Here is a 16193-nt window from a genome sequence, read left to right as displayed (position 1 = left end):
TGCCAGTGAAGGCTGATGCAAAGAAGTCATTAAGAACCTCAGCTTTCTCCACATCCAGGGTAGCCAGTTCTCCTGATAGCTTCCGGAAAGGGCCTACGTTGTCCCTAATTTGTCTTTTATTCACTACATACCCATAGAATCCCTTCCTGTTGTCTTTGACATCCCTAGCCAAGTTTAATTCTAACTAAGCCTTAGCTTTCCTAACCTGGTCCCTAGCTTCCCAGACAACATCCCTGTATTCTTCTCAGGCCACCTGTCCTTGCTTCCACCTTTTATAAGCTTCTTTTTTCCTTCAAATTTTCCTCAACAGCTCCTTATCCATCCACGAGGTCTCCTGGCCCTCCTGCTGCACTTCCTTCTAGCTGGGGTGCAACACTCCTGGGCTTGTAGCAGGTTATCCTTGAATATCAACCAACAATCTTGAGCCCCAGTGCCCTCTAGGGCTATATCCCATGGAACCTTACTGAGTAGCTTCCTGAAGAGGCCAAAGTCTGCCCTCTTGAAGTTCAGGGCAGTGAGCTTGCTGCACGCTCTTCTCACTGTCCTGAGGATCTCAAACTCAACCATCTCGTGATCACTGTAACCAAGGCTGTCCTAGAGTGTCACATTTCCAACCAGCCCTTCCCTGTTGGTGAGCACGAGGTCAAGCATAGCACCCCTCCTTGTTGGCTCCTCTTTTACTTGCAGAAGGAAGTTGTCTTCCACACAATTGAGGAACCTCCTGGATTGCTTGTGCTGGGCTGTACCACCCCCCAAAACAGTACCAGGGTGGTTGAAGTCCCCCATGAGAACAAAGGCCTGCGACCATGAAGCTTTTCCTATCCGTCCATAGACTGCTTCATCCACAGAGTCCTCTTGAGGTGGTCTATAACAGATCCTCACAGTAGTGTCTCCCATCAATGTTCTCCCTTTAACCCTGTCCAACAAACTCTCTGTTGATTAATCACCTGTCCCCAGACAGAGTCCCATACTTTCCTGCCTATCCCTAACATAAATAGCAACTCCACCTCCCCATCTGCCAGGCTTGTCTTTTCTAAAGAGCCTGTAACCTTCCATTCCAACACTCCATTTACAGGAGCCACCCCGCCACATTTCTGTGATGCCTATTATATCATACCCCCAGTAGACGTGCACACATCTCTAATTCCTCTTGTTTATTCCCCATGCTATGGGCGTTTGTATAGAGGCATCTGAGCCGAGCTCCAGATGAAGCCAGGTCATTGGCTGGAGCGGGTGGAATATCTCTACATTGCTCCAAGCATTTATTATAGGTGCTGGCAACTGACTGGGTGTGTTGGGATGGAATGATGCCCCCCTCCCTCAACACATCTGGTTTAAAGCATCCTTGACCAGTGTGGCAAGCCTCCTACCAAAACCACTCTTCCCCTTCAGCTCTACCAGCTACCAGTAGATCAGGCCTACTAAATTAAGTCCCATGTTCTAGATACCCAAACCCCTGACTATGACACCTCCTGTCTAACCATTTATTGACATGAATAAAAAGTATTAAACTTCTAATGCATAAGCCTACTTACCTTCAATCATACCTGAAAATGTGATGCAGTAGAATCACAGAATTGGAGAATATACAACGGAAGCATCCAGAATTTGTCCACCATCATGTGTCTCTCTAGACAACTCTTACTCTGAAGAACATGCAAAGAAAAAATAAATCATATCTGACAGTGGTTACTTATGATTCCTGTTGTACTTGTAGAAGGTGCTTTGCCAGGATCAGCTGGAATAGAGTGGAACAGAAAAATTTAAAAATCTTTACATTAAATCAAGAGTAACTGGCTAACACTTTCAGGAGTACAAGATAAAAATCACTAGTATGCAGAAAGCCAATGCAAACTCAACATTCCACTTAATTACACATCCCACACAAAGATGATTCTACCTTTACAGAAAATAGCTATCAAAATTAATTTCTCATTCAGCTGTTATTTTCCTCTGAGATGAAGCATCTTTGTTCTGTGCAGCAAGGCATTCAGCTTCACAGCTTATTTTTGACATTTTCAACTGTAGCCAATGGCACATGTTTATCTTCCATCTGCTGTTGTCTCACTCAGTCTCTCATAGGATCTCAATAACTTATTAACAGGTTATGTTTAGTATTTCAGCTATAATATTCACAGCAAGAACTATGCAATATCCTGCTGGTTTAGAATGCAGAGTTGCTGGTCTATCCACAGATACAGAAAATCATAAGGGTCAGAGAAATTTTGCAACATAAATTCCAAAAGATTATATGCCTTAAAGTTATGAGTTGCTTGAAGAATTTTGGGTAAAAGCAGAGGAAAAATAATTTACAAATACAACATGTTAAATTATTTTCTTTCTTTTTTCTATGAATAAGTAGCTTTCAAATAAATTTGTTCTGTTCGCAGTACCCACCAATTTTTTGTGTGTTGGGTTTAGGTTTCTTATCTTCAAATGAACTTTCAAGAGTTTAACTTAAAAATTATTTTAGCTTTCCAATGGAAAACATATTTTAGAGCTTACATCAAGAAAGTTGAAGTTACATCAAGAAATTATTTTTTTCTAAAAGCATGTATATCTACCCACAAATATTTACAATCCATTCTAAACAACATTATCATCCAGATTATTAGTTATAGAATTATTTCAGTGTTAACATAATCTCATTTTTGCCCTGTATGTGATCATTTATATTATAAACTCTTTACTGTGTGTCCTCAAAACAGCTGCTAAAGTACATAGCTGTTCTCTGTTATACCTGTAAATTCATCAGGCCTAATGAATCTTAATTTCTGTGCCAATGACGGTGTCCTGATGTACTTTTCCAGAAAGACTCAGTTTTATTTACAGACACATTTAAAATCCACACCAATCTGTGTACATGAAATTGTAAAGAGATCATCTGAGGGACACAATTTATGGATGAAATCAGAACTCATTTATCCCTCAGGTAAATGAGGGTGATACATACTGTTATTTTTCTTATGCATTTAAATATTGAGGAGTTATATTTAAAAATTTCTATCTCAGATATTCCCAAGAATCTTTACAGCCAGCTGTTCATAGGTGAGATTCTCAAAGGCCCAGATTCTGACCTGCTACTGTGTAGTAGTATCTTAAGGAAAAAGCTAAATATTGCCCAAGGTACTACATATTGAAAAAGTCAAAAGCATAAGGTATAAATTTCCTAATCCCATACTCTTTGTAGAAAATTGGGAAATTATATGTGAGAAACAATTAAACTGTTATTACATTTTGAGAGTAGCCTTGAGCAAGATGTTCATCTTTTCCACAAAGGTATCTGAGAAAAGTTTTCACTCTGAAGTATGCTTTTCTGTTTCATAAGACAGGCAACCTAGCATTTTCAATGAATTATACCAAGGAAGTGTCTTATGAAAACCTATTTTGGCACATATCCTCTAAACTTTAGATGTTGCTTGTTTCAAAGGAAAAAAAAAATCATTTTTATGCAGATTACCTCATTATTTTCAAACACTTACTGCTGTATGTCACTGACCTTTTCATCCTTTATACCCTTGTGTTAAAGGAGAACATAAACTTTCAAAGCATGCACTCACCTGAATGAATGAGTGACTTAGTATAATTAGCAGGGACTGGGTGAAGAGGTTAGACTTTTTATTACTACAGGCTTTCAGTTATGAACCCTCAGAAGTGGGCTATCAGCTTAATTTCTACTAGCTTACAGTAAATTACAGAAATTTGCCTAGAAAATAGACTCCCACTGAAAATTTTATATGAAAATTTAATTTAGCCTCACATTTCGTTGACATGGACAGTGGGATTGAGTGTGCACTCAGCAAGTTTCCCGATGACACCAAGCTGTGTGGTTCAGTTGATAATGCTGGAAGGAAGGAATGCCATCCAGAGGGACCTTGACAAGCTTGTGAGGTGGGCTGATCCCAACCTTATGAAGTTCTACCATGCCAAGTGCAAGGTCCTACACCTGGGTCGGAGCAATCCCATGCACAGCTACAGGTTGGGCAGAGAAAAGATTCAGAGCAGCCCCGCAGAGAAGGACTTGGGGGTGCTGGTCGATGAGAAAATGAACATGAGCCGGCAGTGTGCGCTCGCAGCCCAGAAAGCCAACCGTATCCTGGGCTGCATCAAAAGGAATGTGACCAGCAGGTTGAAGGAGGTGATCCTGCTCCTCTACTCTGCTCTCATGAGACCTCGCCTGGAGTATTGTGCGCAGTTCTGGTGTTCTCAGCATAATAAAAGGACATGGAACTGTCGGAACAAGTCCAGAGGAGGGTCACGAGGATGATCAAGGGTCTGGAGCACCTTACATATGAAGATAGGCTGAGAAAGTTGGGGCTGTTCAGCCTGGAGAAGAGAAGGCTGCATGGAGACCTCATAGCAGCCTTCCATGACGGACTGTTCATTAGGTTCTGTAGTGATAGGACAAGGGACAATGGGTTAAAAGTTAAATAGAGGAAGTTTAGATTGGCTATAAGGAAGAAGTTCTTTCCTGTTAGGGTGGTGAGGCACTGGAATGGGTTGCCCAAGGAAGTTGTGAATGCTCTATCCCTGGTGGTATCCAAGGCCAGGTTGGAGAGAGCCTCAGGTGACATGGTTTAATGTGAGGTGTCCCTGGCCATGGCAGCGGGGATGGAGCTAGATGATTTTAAGGTCTTTTCCAACCCTAACTTTTCTATGAGTCTATGATTTCTCCATCAACTTGTCTAGTTTACAGCTTACAAACTAACTGTTCTTACTGTAGAAAATAAATTTTTATTGAAGAAAATTTAACACCCAGGAAAAAAAAATTAATCTTTTCAATGCAGCGCTAATTCAATAACCTTCTGATGCTACCAACCAGTTTAGTAATGTGAGGTTAGTTCTTCCTCAGAAAACTCTGTGTTTTTAGGATGAAGAACGGATTACAAAAACATCTGAAGAGGAAAAGACAAGCAACTGAATGTAGCAGAGGTGAAAGAATAAAAGCTGTACTTAATGTTGTTCATTGCAAAGTAGAAACAGGTCATTGTAGTTTTCCATAGTGAAACAACTCTGAAGCCCTGTGTCATCCTACCAAAAGTAATATTACACACTGTCACATAAGCAAGAACTCAGAGCTAGTAAATGATTTACTATAACGGCAGTTTGAAATCTCATATTCATTCTTGATAATTCATTTCTGTCTGAGTCCCATTGCCTTAGGTACCAGGTAACTAGAAAAGATAGTGTTGTTATACCTTAGAAAGTGTACAAAGACCATGAAGTGGGGAACTAAAATGAGAAATAATTAGCCACTTTGCAAAAAGTAACATGATTAATTTTTTGCTTTAGCAATAACTTTCTCTTTAGTCTAAAATCACATATATAAAAGAACTTTCTCCTACCAAACCTAATGCTCATTTCTCTTTGCATCCCTTGTTAATCACTTTCACTAAATTTAATGCTTAATGATCCATTTCGAAAGCTGCTTGAGTTTACAGTGACAGGACATGACATGCTGTTTTAGGGATTTTTATTTGTAGTGGCCTAACTCTTTTTTAAGTACTCAGAAGTAGCACCTTAATGGCAAAGCTTGTGCTGGCAGCTGTTGTGCTAGCAACTTGTAGAGTTAGTTTAGATAAAACAAATTAGTAAAGCTTATTTTTAATAATTACTTAAGGATTTCTGAAATTTTAATTATGCCAGTTAATTGAGAAAGTTATTTAAATGGCTGAATACTGATGTATGCAAACAATATTTTACAGATGTGGCGAAAGTTGAGCAGATCATTAAATCAGTTAAAAATAAACAGAAAGGCTAGGAAGTCAGTATCAGTACACTTGCAAGAGAAATATTTGAAATAAAGAAGGTAAAATTTTAAAAGTGGGTGAAAGTGCAACAATTTGTAGAAATTTCAGAAGACATATATTGAACCTGACATTTCAACAGCTTGAGAATTGTGGAGAAAAATTCCATATTACCCCAAGTAATCTGTGCAAGTTTAATCACAGACCAACTAAATTGGAGCCACAATCACTTTCTGTATCATGAGAATAAGAAAAAGATATGAGGGATCTGAAGGTAAAAATTACCTTGGATCATAAGTTAAAAAAACAGGAGCTTTGCGTATGGTTTTGTCCTTTGATCCTATGCTCCTAAAACTCAGTGCAAGTTTGGAGTACACAAAGAAAGCCAGAAAAAATATAATAATGGAAATATTAAATGGCTATCTGGAAAATGGTCTGGAACAAATACCTTAACACAGAAGAAAAAATACTCTTGTAATATTGAGAATTTGATGCTCAGAAAAGAAATTGTAGAATAAATTGTTATATAGTGTGGGTTTGGCTCTTTTTATTTCTTTTTCATTTTTAGCTTTGAAGAGTACAACAAAGGAACAATATATAATTTTATACTCTCCTCAAAAAGGTGAAGTTTAACAAGAAATTATAATGAAGATGATCAAAACGAAAAGGACTATTATATGGATAGTTCATAACTTTTTTGTCATGCAGATGAAATGTAGTCAGAATACAAAGGGTCCCAATCAAAAAGCATCAGCAAGATTTTATACAATGTTCCTTGATAAAGATAGGATAGAAATAACATTAGAAAATGTCAAAATACATATCTCAGAAATGCACATAAAAATGTGTCTGTGTTTTAAGCAGGTATTAGACCTGTTCTGTTTTCTTTGTAAAAAAATAATACATACATAACACCACCAACACATTTTATGAAGCAGCATGAATTTCTAATTGTTTGCTTTGGAAGAAAATCCATTCCCTGAATCTAAGATCAGTGCTTTCTAGGTTTCTGAATTCTCTATGTATTTTTTCGTTTGGAAGCACTTTTGTCTTAAAAATATACTTTACTATCATAAATATTCAGAGTAATATATACAAAAACTTGCATTAAATAGTCTCAGTAAAATGAACAAAAAGCTATAAATTTTCAGGGTATGAATTGTAAATATGAGGAAAGTGTGGGTTTTAGCAGAATTGAGGAAAATATTACCTTTTTGTCAGTACAAACAACATGGACATATTCCTGTTGCAATGCAGAAAAGACATCACTGTTGGCCTGAGAAAGACACCCAGAGACAGCAAGACCAGATGGGATTTCAGGAGAATCCTTCCAGCCTTAGAGAAAAACGGCGAAAGCATGACAAGATAATTAAGAACAACAGATTGCTCAAAAATTGGTTCAGTGAGAGAAGGTTGGAAATTGTGTGATTTCTGATGGCCTTTGGACATTCAGGGCAGCAGGGGAAAGAAAGAAAAAAAAAATCACCAGAGTAAGGGGATTGGCAGCCTCTGAAATTGAGTATGATCCCTCTGATATCAAATTCAAATGAAATAAAGAGTGGAAAAGAGCAAAATAAGCTAGGAGAAACTCAAATTACCTCTTCTCTGGTTTTAATGCTGAAAGAAGTTTGGTGAAATGCAGCCAAAAATACCCAAGCAGGAAGAAACATGACCAACAAAACATGGAGAAAACACCAAGACCGGTTATTGTGCAGATTTTGCACCTAATGGAAGATCCTTCTTTGGCTGTAGCCGGTGCTCTGGCTATCAACTCCTGCCTAACTCAAGGAATCACCTGATGTCTTCCCTGATCTCTTAAAAAAGCAAAGAAATGTAAACATAAGAAGATTCAAGAGACATCAGTTCCTTCCTACTCTGAAAACAGAACAGGTTGAAAAACCTCCAACATTTCCTAGAATGTGGCTTACCTAGCAAACTTCTCCATAAGGCTTCATACCATGATCCTGTCACCCTCTGATGTCTCCTGGAATGACTGCAGAGGAAATGGTGCAACCCTCAGTTTAGGACAGGTTTTCACTGATATCACATGTCTTTGCCTCGCTTTGATAGCTCACTCGTATCACAGTCTACTTTTTTGAGGTTTTGACTAGGTTGTATGTATCAAATCTTACACATAAATCTATATTTGTGTACCTACATATACACATACATATATGTTGTTAGATTGAGTGCAAAATTACGGAAAATAGTACTAAGCATGATGTAGAATTTTGCCTATCTCCACATTTTTAGAATTACTTAAATGGTGATATGTGAGATTTTTTGCTTGTATTCCTTCAGCAATAAACATATAACTTAACAGAGCTAATATTTATATTCAGAATTGGAAATACTGTTCATTGGGTGTTTTCTGACAAACTCTATATTTTATAAAAGGCTAACATTTACCCAAGTAACAGTATGGTAGACTGATGTTGGCCGGCTGCCAGATAGCCACCACTCTTACTCCTCATCTTCTGTGGGAGAAGTGGAGAAAATAAGATGAAAAAACTCATGAGCTGAGATAATTACAAAAGATGACTCATCAAACCATCACAGGCACAACAGACTTGACTTGGGAAATATTCATTTAGTATATTGCTAAATAAATATAAAGAAGGATAGTGAGAAACAAAACCAAACCTACCTTCCTCTACCAAAACCTTGTCATGCAAACATAGAATCATACAATTATGAAATCATAGAACGGTTTGAGTTGGAAGGGATATTAAAGGTCATCTAGTTCTAACCCCCTACAACAGGCAGGGACACCTTCCGCTAGACCAGGTTGCTCAAAACTGCATCCGATTCAGCCTTGAACACTGCCAGGAATGGGGCAGTCACAACTTCTTAGTAACAAATCTAAACCTCTCCTCTTTCAGTTCAAAGCAATTACCCCTTATCCTGCCACTACTTTCTCTTATAAAAAGTCCATCTCCAAACTTCTTGTACTTTAGGTACCTTTAGGTACTGGAAAGCTGCCATAAGGTCTCCCCGGAGCCTTCTCTTCAACAAGATGAAGAATTCTCTCAGCCTGTCTCTATAGAAGAAGTGCTCCAACCCTCTGATCAGGTGGGGTCTCACAAGAGGCTGAACAAGCCCAACTCTCTCAGTCTGTTTTTGTAGGAGAGATTCTCCAGACCTCTGATCATCTTCATGACCCTGTTGTTGACTTGCTCTAACAGGCACTCAAGTCTTCTTGGGTTGTGGGTCCTGGAATTGAATGCGGTACTGCAGGTGGGGTCTCATGAGAAGACTACAGGGGGTGAATCATCTCCCTCAGCCCAAAGGCCATGTTGCTTTTTATGCAGCCCAGGATCACCTTCCTCATCCTTCACCTCACGAATGTGTTATTTAACTTGTTATTTAATTTATATCTGACATTTTGTCCATTATCACTAAGATTGGGATTTTTTGTGGCTGCTTATTACTGTGATTTGGTTTATAAACCTTAAACTCTCTTTGATTAGTGGTAGAATATTTGAATGTTTCTGCCTATATAAAACCAAGCTTATATATGTAAACAAAATGACAGTAATAGATTTTGTAATTTCTGTCCATAAATATACCTAAATATACTTCATAAATTTACATGCGCAATAGCAACAATATATATTTGCCTATGACAAGGAAAGCAAGCCAAAGAATATAGCAAAATACCTGGGAGAGGAGATTGTTAAAAACTGAGTTATCACCTGTGTTACTGTAATGTATAGAAAGGATCTTAAAGAGAAGAAAGTTATTCTCTCACCACAAATTTTCATGAGGTCTGAAAAATATTAGACAGGCTTCACAACCATTATCGCATAACAGCTTCTTCTCATCATTACTTGTATCATAATAGAACTTTTGGTGCTGAATCATCTTTTATTTCATTCGAATAGGAGGTAGAAGAGGTAGAGCACAGTGTGTTTTGAATCACACGTACCTGCTGAATTGATAGTACAGCTTCCTAGGAGACCTTTATATTCATGTTGGTGCTGCAGAACAGCCTCATATAATAGAACATATCTTCATCCTGTCTTGCACCTCCCCACCCAACCCCAGCTCTTGGCACAACCTATTACACACATGAGGACACACATCTCTCCAATTGTTTTATATCCATCCAATCCATCATTTTCTTGCTTTAGAGCAACATGTTCAGTTCAATTTTTTTTTTCTTTTTTTCACTGAGGAAAGGCTAACTGTCTAAACAAAAAATGTGCATCACTTTCATATCATGTAGGTGTACAACCAAGCAGAGGCAATGGACATCTCAACATTATTATCAATCACCAGTGACAGAAGGGTATAACAGCACACTCCTATGGTGGTGAAAGAAGAGGGGAAATGCTTTACAGGAACAATTTCTTAGGCTGACACATGTTGAAAGAAAAGTAAGCTAAGGGATTAAATATTGCAAAACATTTAACCCTTAATGGGAAACTGAACACAAAGGAATAGAAAGTACATCATAACAGAGTAAACTGATTTTTCTGCACATATATATTATGGAATACCTGTATCACATGATTGATGACTTTTTTTGTTTTGTCCTTTAACAGGAAATTCCTGGCAAAAAGAAAGGTTAGAAATCTGTTTATGAAAGCATCTTATTAATGTGAATATCTACCTAAGTGAATGGGGAATTCAGATTTTCTAAGAATAATGGAGCTTTGGAGCAGCACTTTCAATATAGCATGAGTGAAAAAAAACCCTACAGTTTTGGAAAGAGGGTTTGTCCAATTTACCAGGTCTAAGAAATCAGCAGTATAGCAGAAAAGGACTAAACTGTATAACATGACCCTTATGCTTGGTCTTATGTTTCTTCCCTCAGATATCAAGCCAAATAACGGGGAAGAGGGCACTTTCTACAGTAAGAAGCAGAGATGCAGCTGGAATCAGTAACTGGAACAAGATCAAAATTGTTCAGGGACCCACAATTCATACGTAGTCTAAGATGTTAATGGTTCCCTAATAAAGTTTTTTTTTCCTAAGAAAGCCATCTCAAAGCAACTTTACTTCTGAGTTACATTCTTCCATCTCTGATCTGATGTCCTGGATCTTGACTATTATACGGTCCATTGTCCCCTTAGGCCTGAACCTTGCATTGATGGAAAGGAAATTACTTCTTTACAGAGAAAGAAAAAGAGTTTCTGCAGAGCTGTGAAAGCATTCTGCATGGGTTTTGTTACATATTACTCTTCTTAAGAAAAATGACTTTTTTTTTGTCTCAAAAACCCCTCAGATACTTGCAGCTAGTCATATAAATCACTTTAGATGAGTATAGTTTCATAATTGTAGATCTAAATGTACAGTTTAAGCAACTTTGCAAGAAGATAAAAACTAAAATCTAAGGTTTAGTAAATTCTTAGACAAAGTCATGATAGATGTGATGAATTTGAGCTGCCTTTCAAGTGGCAGTGAGAGCAGAGTAATACGTAAGTAACTCAATAAATCTTAAAGGGTTACTCTCATAATAATTTGTAAGTACAGTTCAGAATCGAAGGGAATAGCAATTAAATGTAGAAAATGGGGTGGCTGAAAGGCCAAGAAGGTCAAGAAATTTTTCTAGGGAGATCTTTGCTTCTCTCTCAGACAATTTTTCAGAGGCAGACTTGTTTGGTGCTTTTTAATAAAAAAAAGTCACCAGCCTCAAAGTTTTGTTTGGAGGGATGTGATTTGGGCTAGAGAAGTCAAAGCCCCTTAGCAGGGAAGGAGACTAAAACCTTCAGAGTAACTGTGCTCTTAGGGCAAGATCATTACGACAGAGGAAAGAAAAAACATTTTGTGACCTTGCCCGTGTAAAGCACTGAGGCAGAAGAAGGAACAGAGGGCACAGAGAAACAGTAACGTTAGAGAACCCTATCTCCTGTTGGGGCGAGGCTCTTCTGCTTTTAAGGACAGTGACTGTGGGCAATAAATGCAAATAAAGACTGTCTTCATAATGTGTGTAAAAAACTCAAACTGATGCTGCAGACACAGGAAGAGAGGAGGATGCTTGTAGAGTGTGTATCTCTGAAGAAAGCAACACAATGAGGAATGAGTGTAGGAGGCTGGCAATTGCACAGGGAGTTTAGGTAGAGAGAAGACGAAACTGTTTTTTGACTACTGGAGCATGAAGACAGGGTGGATTGCTGCTACAGTGTTTGTGTGCACTGTGATGGAACTAGTGCTGAGCCAAACTGGCACAGATGACTTCACACACTTCATTGCATCCTGGGATGACAGTGAGGGCAGAAGCTGGACAGTCTGCCCCTCTTGTGGCCACTCTGTCAAGAGCAGTGTGTCCACACCTTCCCACCCGCTGTACAAAGCACATTATCCCACCACAATCAACACCCATACCACTGACACTCTAGCCTGTTGTGGCTGGTGAAGTGAGACACTTTGCAGCAGGCTGGCTGAGTGTGTGAGCCATGAAAACCTGCAGGACTTCATTGGAAGGTACATGTGGTGCATGACTGTTGTAAAATGTCAGGGTAGTCCATGCCTGAAACGGGTAATCAGCATCTGCCACAAGGCAGTGACACTCAGATCCATGCAGATTGAGAACCATAGATGCTTTCCTGGACTTGATCATCGACAGTGGAGAACTCAAAGTCTGGTATCATGACACCTGTGTGCATAGACTGTTGCAGTGTCCATGAAGCTTATCCTGTTCCCTGCAAAGCTTGTAGGGGAAAGGAGGTGTAAGTTTAGAGGCTTCATAAGCTGTAGAGAACACCAAATAGGAGTGTATATCCCCTAGAAGTTTCCTATGCACTTATGGCTGCTGTGCTGGAAAAAGGCTCATACATTTTCTTTGACTTGTTGATGAAACCTGGTCATGAGTCACTGATCTCTTCACCCTCAGGACATAGGGATCAGCATCTGTTTAAGCAATGGAATCCTACTGCCTTCACTATAAAAGCTATGATCAGTTAATGAAACTTATTAAAAATTTTGCAGTCTATTTTTATAATAAATAATCTTTTTTTTTTCAATAGCTGTGACTTTTTTTCTATAAGATCAAAGTAGACCATAATACTGAAATACTTTTCTGCTTATTTTTTCTATAAGATCAAAGTAGACTATAATACCAAAATACGGTGGTGTTACATTCTTTAGTTCTTTCTAGTTAAGAACATTGTAATAAATATAGAAGAAGGAAAATAAGTAGAGGGTATCAAGTCTTATGTGCCTTTCTACTTGTTAAAGCGCAATCTGACTGAAGTGAAAATATTATTCATTTATCACATAAGCATTTTAATCTTCTCTTAAAAAATAAACTGAAAATGTAAATCACATTCTCTTCACCTACATTTAGTCTTACCGAAGTATAATACTCTTATCGCAGCAACACTGCTTTGACAACAAAAAATTTGAGCAAGAAAAGGCCACTTTCTTTAAAAGTCACTTTCTGATTTTTTAAGTCATTGTAGAAAAATGGAAGAAACTTCATAGTAAAATATGGGAAAGAAGAATAGTGACCAAAACAAAATCCTTTCCTTGAGCAGCAGTCCATACCCTGACAAGAATAATTTAGCTGCTTTTTGTGCAAAGAGAACTAACCTGGATTTTTTTTTTTTTTTTTGCTTTTGCTCAAGAATGTCAATAAGATTAAAAACTTTATTTGACCCAAGACCTTGAGCAAAAAGAATCTGATTTACTCTTTCTTTCCTGGTGTTCATCTCCTCTTCTGTTCTGCCTTTGGGAACTGAGTGAAAATAGCAGAGATTTGTCCACCTCTGTGTCAGCAGTGGCACATGGATGACATGACTGAGAAAACCATAACCAGGGAGCACACAAGAGCATCTGGTTTGTTTCTTCTTTTAAAGCTCTGTGTGACCTTTGCCAAGGAATACATGACATAGTATCTTGGTATAAATCATAGAATGATATGTAAGGTGGGTCTTAAATTTTAATTGTTTGATATTTTATTTCTTATGTAACAAATTACTTTTCATTTCCTGTTCTGGCACAATCTTTTTTTTATGAACTGAGCTTTTGCTTAGAAGGAGCCCAGATATATAAAAGCTTTCTACTGCTTATAGATAAAATATAGTATAGGACATAAACATTGATTACACAAGATTGTACACAATTTATCAATATAGTCTTATTCCACAGTAAATTCCAGATTTTCCAGAGATATTCAATACTTCCAGCTAATTTAAAGGCAAAAATGTTCTGACTGCTGGGACAGAAAATCTGCAAACATCTTCATTTGTGTTTCAAAAAAGGACATGGTCAGCCTGATTGAGAGGTGCGAAAATATGATTCACTAGCAAAGTGAAGATCCAGCTATACTGATAAGAATTAATTGGCTTTTCAGATTATATTTGTAGTTAATAGCGTTTCAGTGGAGAAATAATCAGCCCTTCACAGATATGGCTACCTCACAGCATGTGTCCAGCTCTCACTATCATGAGATACCAGGGTAATTTACACTTTTTCATGGAAATTCTTTAAAACAAGAGAGAGATATTTATGTAGATAAACACATATTTATGTAGATAAACACACACACATATGCATCTATATGAATTTAAACTAAAGAAGAACGTACTGCATGGCTCTTATTTTGACTATTGTATAAAGTTCTACCATTTTCTAATTAGTGAGAAAAATAAATAAAATAATGTTAAAAATAATTTATAAATACATACAGCTGTATGTAGTATACCATAGAAAATACTGTAAATTATAAAATAATAACTGATAACCAGTAATAGAGCAAGGTAAAATAAATTCTGAAGTCCTAACTTGCAGGTTTTTAAGTATTTTATTCTTTTGCAACATATAACAGAATACCCGAGAATTTAACATTTATTCTAGACTTTTAGAGTAATCTAAAAGAATGCAATTAAATATGTTAAACTATTTGAAAGACTCTAATGTTTCTTTATTTTATTGAGGTTTTTCAGCCTCTTCAAAAATGGAAAGCTCATCTGTGAAAGGAGGCCATTGAAACTAAGATGTAGGACTGTATAGCTATGTCATACTAAAAAACAATTTTCCATTAGGTTCAGTATCTTACAAAGCTAACAGTGAAATATCCATTTGACACTTGGAATTGCTAATGCTTGATATGTTCAAGAACTGGCATTCAATAAATACTCTAATTAGGTATATTTAGGCAAAAGTGCAGATCGTAACTCTCCTTGTGTTGAGATATTTCTCACCTATTTTGACAACTCGAATAATATTTCTATGTTATATGCCAAGAGGACAGACAATAGTCATACTTAGCACAAAACCACTTTGTTCCCAAAAGACCTTGAAAGAGCACAAAATGACTGTGTAGCCAGTGTTATGCTATAAAAGGGAAGATCTGAGAGACAGTAACAGTTTTATCCTCTTATTATTGCACTTTGTGGGGCAAGGTAAAAGGAGATGAAGACAGAAAACAGGAAATCACTTCATGAGTAATTCAGTATGTTTTGTTAACAACAACAGCACATCTGTGAATGAACCAGAGGTTTTAAAATTCACTGTGGAAAGTAATGCACAAAACTTTAGTTGTCTAAATGAAATTGCAAGTTGCTTTTAATGAACTTCTTCCAAAGTAGCTTATGCTCAGAATGGCAAATGCTAACTACTTTTTCATATATTTTGCAGGAAAATCCTGGAGCAGTTCAAATAAGCTGGAATTCAGTGATTGATCTCAACTGAGTTTGGACACGCATTTTAATATTTCAAGGTAAGAAAGGCAGTGCCGTCCCTGTAAATGCGTAAAAAAAAAAATGTCTTCAAATAGACCATTATTCTGGTTTCACTGCTTAATTGACTAGAGTGGTCTTAATCACAGGGACAATTGATACCATAAAAGAATGAAAATACATTAGTAGAGTAACTGTGAAATATAAGGAAGGCATTATGGAGTTCACAGAAGATTAAGAAATCACCGTAGCTGAGGCAGAAGGCTAGAAATTACAAGGATATTAGAGGCAATGTGGGAGGAATTATTCTTTCATCTGTTGCTGAAATTGAAAAAAAAAAGGATAAAAATAAGTGTTTCTGGTTTAGTTCATCTTTATATGAACAAACATTAAAAAACTACAAGGTACATGTGCAAAAGGGGACCCACAGATTAAACTGCAACTAACGATACGTATTTTTTAAAGACAAAATAGATCAACTAAAAAAAGATATTTGCATTAAAATTTTTTCATAAACTGTTTAGTCAAAATAAAGTGATTTCTGCCATCTACCTTTGCTTTGTACAATCACTATTATGCCTTGATTTGGAGGAGCAACAGAATGCAAATTCAACAACCACTTGAGAGTCTCAATGCTTGCCATATCAGATAATACAGGAAATTCATAATTGTACCCAAAATATCAAAAATAAAAACATAATCAAATTAATCTAAAAAATAATATTAAATCAACCAAAAATTGTTATCATTTTGTTACCTTACAGAATTTTGTGGAAAGTATTCCCTGGTGTTTTAAACGTTTGATCTTGTCAGTAGTACA

This window comes from Lathamus discolor, chromosome Z (genome assembly GCF_037157495.1).
Source record: "Lathamus discolor isolate bLatDis1 chromosome Z, bLatDis1.hap1, whole genome shotgun sequence".
NCBI classification, from domain to species: domain Eukaryota; kingdom Metazoa; phylum Chordata; class Aves; order Psittaciformes; family Psittacidae; genus Lathamus; species Lathamus discolor.
Note: the sequence above shows the minus strand (reverse complement) of the source record.